Raw genomic sequence first — 6,216 nt, forward strand, 5'->3', positions numbered from 1 at the left:
ATTGTACTCGCTCATCTGCGCGAATGTACTCGCTCGTGTGCGTCACTGTACTCGCTCTTGTACGTGACTGTACTCGCTCGTCTGAACGAATGTACTCGCTCGTTTGCGTTACTGTACTTGTACTTATGTGATGTACTTTGATCTAGGTTAGCTAGCTATTATTATAACCTATATAAAAGTTAGACAACTTACCGATCCCAGAGTGTCTTGAGTACTGTAGATGGGCAAATTATCCAATCTTTCCTACATCCATCCTGTGACACGTCAAGTGTCTTTTTTTTCTTCCTTGATTCACATGGTTGGGTATTTTTTGTTTCCATTTTTTTTTTACTCGGTGGGCAACCGGTAACCGGTTCCTACCCTTCTTTCCTTGAATAGATTGCTACTACTGATTGAGTTTCCCTAATGCCTTGGTCAAAGCGGTGCTGCTGGACCCACCTCCACCCCCCCTTTTTTTAGAGAACCCACTCCACCGCTTGAATCTGTGACATAAAAAAAGACCCACCACTCACGATGCCTGGCAAATCGGAGAAATAGAGGACCAAACCAATCACGCCTCTTTTTTCTCCCTTCCTCCCCATCACGGTCGCCTGCTCCCATCCTTCTTCCCCACATGTTACTGCGGTGGAGCAGTGGCCCGCTCGGGACCATGACGCCGACGAGCGGGGGCTGCAGCTTGAGGCGGCGTTTGACGGAGGACTCCTTGCCGCCGTTGAGGACGGCTGAGGAAAGGGCAGGCGCTAGGTGAGGACATGGGGTCCGTAGCACCCCGTCCATGGTGGTGCCGATATCGGGGATGCTTCCCGCACCCGTGTCTGCGATGATGGACGGCTCCGATTGCTGCAGCAGCCAGAGCATGGTCTCGCCATCGGACTTGTGCCCTAGCTGTGTCCACGCCTCCGTGGACAAAACCTAATCGACGGGCGCAGACTGCAAAGTCCGTCTCGCCCATCATCGGCTGGCGCGATGTCCTGGGACGCGAGGCCCTGCTCCAGCTCAATGTCCACCTATGCGATGTCGTCGAAGCCAACAGGCTGATGGCAGGGGCATGGCGCCATCTTCCCTACCCGACTTGGCCAGCGGCACAGAGGAGGACCTCGGTGCCGTTTTCTTCATCCCGAGGTGGCGCAATATGGGAGGACATGATGTCGGATGTTGGTCTCTTCCGGATGCACCCCCGTGTGATGCATCACCGTTCACATGGTGAGCCTTCTTTCTGTGTATCTCAGTCTCTTGGTAAGCCTTTTCTCTGTGTATTTTAATCTCTCTTGATCAAACGACATAAGAGAGGGTCTTCCAGGGGAATTCTCATTTGGATTTTTGTTTTTGTTTCAAATTGGCTGATCTGGCCACAGGAGTTCAGGAAGAAACACAAAAGTAAAAATATAGAGGTATACTTCTTCTCCAACTTATTTCTTGCAACTAATATATTGTCATTGGTACACTAATTGTTTTAGTTGCACAACACTGTTTTCATACAAGAAAATGTTGATTTCCTCAAGAAAGGGAGCGAACGCACCGTATCGAATTTCACCTATTGTTTGCTGCTTCTGGAGTAGCAGCATATCATGTTCCTTAATTTGGTACTTTTTGGGTTTGTTATTACCAAATATTAACTGGATGAATGCTTCAGTTTCTATTATATTCTTTCAAACCAATAAGGAAAGAGGGTGTCAAGACTGTTCTACTCAGTCTCCACTTCGTCTGGAGATGATTGCGAACTTGATTTTTTTTATACATGTATATGTAGCTAAGTTAGATACTTTCAGATTTGGGTTTGTGCTTCGTATCACACCTTTATGTTTGCTATGATTGATAATGGAGAATTGATGAAATTAGAATTCCCAGCTAAAATCAAATGCATATCAAGTTTATAGATAGATGCTCCTATGTCACAACTACATGCATTTTACAGATCTCCTGGTGCCCAAAATCAATAGCTTCACTTTTTCAAGGCCTTATGATGCATGCCAATTTTATAAATTGAGAAAGGATTCTCAAACAGCCGTGAAAAATTCATCGATTCCAGTTTTTGGTGCCTAGAGAATTTTGATGGCTAGCCCTGAAGTGCATGTACTGGTGGTACTCTTTTGCTGAAACAATGTGTTGGTTCATGAGTAATTTATCCTCCCATGCTGCCCACTGCTTAATTCATGTGGCTATACATGCTGATGCAATTCTAGATACTGTGTTTTCTACCGATGTTTTTGTGGTGAGTTTATAATTTACCCACCACACTTTTTTTGGTCTTATATGCAAATGATGGCCTGATTATTTGAATTCAATTGCAGGAGCAGGAGTACAATCAGGGAATTAGCTTCAGAAGACTGTACAAACTTGGTGCAGTCATAGATACCGCTTATTTAGTACTATAAATCATGTTACCTCTACCTTATCTATGCTTTATATTACCAGCTGACTATGTTATGGCGTAGCAGTCAGTAGTTTCTCTATTGTACTTTGTGCTGCTCTATATAGACGTAACTATCATACTGAAGGATATCTTTTTTTATCTGGCTTCGTGTTACTAAAGGATAAAACTCGGCATATTAAGCAAGTGGGAAAAGGGAACATCATAGTTATTCTCTCTAGCTCAATAAAGAGACTTCAGAGCTAATCGATGCAATCATCTTGCTATACGAAGATGAGCATACCAACTGGTAGCTGATCAGCTATCTATAGTTAATTTATGCCATTTCTCTTTGATTTCAATTAATTCAGACGCACACAGAAAACAGAATACAATTCACCAAACAAACGAAGATGAAACTGGAAGACACAATTTTACCATCCTCTAATTACCACCGAGGAATTTGAAGCTGGCTTGGCCAATCAGATAACACACACCAAAGAAATTGCTTTCAGTGGCCTAAGAAAGAGGAGCATACCATCTTCGTGCCTTCATTTCCCTTGCAAATTGATACGGGGTAGGTAAATTCGATGCCCATGGGACATAGCATCTCGCTCCGGAGTTCCATTCCAGCTATGAACCCCCGCGTTGATGCCCTTTAAGATAATCATGATAGCATTCAACTTCTTCTAATTAATGCTATGTCATGTTTAACCATCTTGGAAGATAATTATGAAGAATAAAACAAGAGTTGGCGCATGTACATCTGATTCTTCCAACTGATTCCTTTCTGATGTCGGTTGCTTGCTCATGTCAGTGATTTTCCTCATCTCTTGGTGCCTCAATAATCTCTAGAAAAAAGAGAATTAACAAATCACTCGGAGGAAGGAGAGGTAAACTCAGCACAAATTCCAGTAGATGTGCAAAATTAGTGAATCAGTACAAGTGAAGAAAAAAAAGAACCTTTGGGATCTGTCAAAAAAGGAGAAGCAACACATCAATAAAAACAATGGCAGCACCACGTGGTTCTGTGTTCTGTTCCTCGCTCCACAAAATGAGTGGACCTGCCGCCTGTGACCATGGCACCTGGAGAAGCTGATGCGGCTACACTAATTATGTGGTCGCCTTCTCCGAGTAACCACAAGACGGACGCGGTCGTGCTTACCGTCTCCAACTCTCCAAGGATGCCGCGGTGGCGCATCCAGCTCCGGTTCTACCGCTTCGCTTCCACCGACGGGTTCCTTCGCTGCAGCAGTGGTGGGGCTTACCCTCAGCTTCTGGTGCTTTGTGGCTCGCCGATGCGTGACCACAATTCAACCGAGCAAGGACCTGCAAGGCAGACAATGGCGCACAGTCTAAGCTGTGCGCATACAGCACGAGTGCGACCAAGTGAAGAAGAGCATGGCGGCGGTGACAAAGCGGCGATGCAGTCTGCTTGCCCGTGTAGATTGATGGTTCCGCCAGCCTGAATTGGAAGCACAGGCATAGTTGCGGCTTCACGGCAGAGATAGCAAAAGGGGATAGGAGTGGAGGGATGTTGGTGCCAAGAACGCTGAGGCCTGACTCAGGATGCACCCGTGTCAATGTGTCATTCTTGCCGTCCATACTTGGGTGACAAAAAAAATCAGAAATGGGAGACTAGGATAGTGCTTTCTGACAGATTAGGACTGTCCGTGCGTATGTACACTGTATGTGCTAACTGTTTCTTTAATCAATCGAATACTAAAAGTTGAAATTATAATAATAAAAGAAGTATACAATATAGACTACTGATAGACTTATTCTCATTAATTTCTGAATTATTTTAACAAATACAAGTCTGTTTTATAAAAGGCTACCGAACATTTAATAGTAGCTATGTACGATTTTCTAAATAAAAATGATTTATCCTTGCATTAAATAGAGTATAACATTTTTTTATCTGATGTAATTCCTGAACTAAATTTGATCCATTTTACCACCAATGAATAATCTTCTTCAAAAATGAATATTCACAAGTAGGAATGGACGTGTTTCTCAACAATAAAAGAAAACTGTGCTTCAGTGTAAGGAAGTTAACTCGGAAACATAATTTTTGCTGTCAAAATTATATAAATAGTTATATTGTATTTTTCTATCATGGTTGATGTGTCCTACCTTAAAAGAAATAAATAACTACGACATCAAAGAAAGCTACACCCACATCCCTAGGGGGACTAGCATATATATGAGAACACATAAACAAATGGTCACCTATGCGTACAATCCTGCACTGTATCACAATTTTCAAATAATTGGTAGCATTCTTTTGTACATACCAATTAACCGGCTTAATCAGAGTGGTTTAGATATTACCTGATTGAGAACCAATTTGTGGTTGGATGGTTAGGACGGTGGTTGTACCCCCAGCCCAGCAGAGATTCAAACCTTAGGTTTAATATATGTGTGTCTCATAAAGGCGGAATATTTTTTCAGTGTGAGACGACATTCCCGTCACCAGCGAGGTGCATATAGTGATTTTATCAATTTCAAGATCCGGTCTACCTGCTCAGTCTTCCGAAGGTGCTCATAGGGGTGGGTGTGCGTGTGTGCGTTCATAGGGATGAGTGTATGCGCGTGTATGTGAGCGTCTGCGTTTGTTCCGTGTTTCTAAAAAACATATTACCTGATCATATATCACTACTGCAATACAATTAAAAATTCTTTACAACCATTGATACATTATGACAGGCGCGGCGTGGACAACCATTGATACATTATGACAGGCGCGGCGTGTCGCCGCGCCATGGCTTCCTAGTATATGATAAGTGCTCGATTAGAGCTAAGCATCCATGTGAGTTGCGCTCGTTGCGGAAAGGATCCGTCCACATGCATGGCCGCCCCGCGCACGCGTACTTGCTTCCGCACGCCTTGCGTAGCGTATCTCACGTACCTGTACTTCAGCGCGGCCCCGCCTACTCGCTCGCGCGCGACGCCGGATTCGTTTTCTTCGCGAAGGTTTTCTTTGCGTAGCGTATCTCACGTACCTGTACTGATAGGTAATGGTACCCGGAAGCCATACCTAAAAGAAATCGCCGGGAGACACGCTCGAGGTACCCGACCCATCATATCCGATTTTGATCTCGTCAGCTGCCTACCAGCTAGTAGGAGTAGTTGATGGTGTCCGCCGTCTTAGCTAGACCGTGTGAATGGATCATCCAACGAATTCCGTTTTCTAGTTTACTCGCGTGTGGTCGTGCGGATCACGAACATTTAGAAAGCTGAACGCATGAGTCCCCACGTCAGCGTGTTCAACAGAACAAGCCTGTCGACGTCCGACAGGGAAATGAGACGAGCTTCCCAATCCCATCATCTAGAAGCTGCTCTGACGTGGACCCTCAATGATAGAAGATGTGTCTGCTAAAGCGTCACGTAACGTACGGGTACCTCTCAATGCTCGTTACGTTCGTATACAGTGCAGCGACGGTAGAGCGTACGATAAAATCACAGTCATCCCTAGCTAGCGTCTCTAATCTAAAGCTAAAATAAAACAGGCACCCGATTCTTATCTTTGTTCGCTTCACTATGGTTTCCTTACTGAAACTATATATTAGGGTAAATTTTGAATCATAGGGCGTTCCATATGTACAATATTGGTCAACAATGGGTGCGAAGAAAATTTAGAATAGAGTGTAACTCACGAAGCATCCTGGTGCTACGAAAATAGAGTTAGTCACTGACTCACTAATTTTCTGGATACCAAAGTTTCTTTGTGTAAAGGCAACACATCTTTCTTATACTCCACGAGATAGGAGTAACTTCAACCAATCTTGTATTAAGAATTAACAGAGTACAACCATAAGTACATTGACATGATGTTTGAATACCAAATATGCTATCTTGAACAA

At 43.8% G+C, this 6,216-nt stretch overlaps 2 long non-coding RNA genes across 3 annotated transcripts; one reads left to right on the top strand and one right to left on the bottom strand.

The window, feature by feature from the left end:
* Positions 1-367: 367 nt before the first annotated feature.
* LOC127326964 (uncharacterized) lies at positions 368-2,512 on the top strand. Its single transcript, XR_007868274.1, has 2 exons — positions 368-1,203; positions 1,356-2,512. It is a non-coding gene; the product is annotated as an uncharacterized lncRNA (long non-coding RNA).
* Positions 2,513-2,645: 133 nt separating this feature from the next.
* Positions 2,646-3,946, bottom strand: LOC127326963 (uncharacterized). 2 transcript variants are annotated; one of them, XR_011755490.1, is made up of 4 exons: positions 3,790-3,946; positions 3,314-3,679; positions 3,115-3,201; positions 2,646-3,006 (listed from the first exon to the last, which is right to left on the bottom strand). It is a non-coding gene; the product is annotated as an uncharacterized lncRNA (long non-coding RNA). The 2 variants fall into 2 exon arrangements; XR_007868271.2 differs by having other exon boundaries at positions 3,314-3,946.
* Positions 3,947-6,216: the final 2,270 nt, after the last annotated feature.

The sequence above is a fragment of the Lolium perenne genome, chromosome 3 (genome assembly GCF_019359855.2).
Source record: "Lolium perenne isolate Kyuss_39 chromosome 3, Kyuss_2.0, whole genome shotgun sequence".
In the NCBI taxonomy this organism is placed as follows: domain Eukaryota; kingdom Viridiplantae; phylum Streptophyta; class Magnoliopsida; order Poales; family Poaceae; genus Lolium; species Lolium perenne.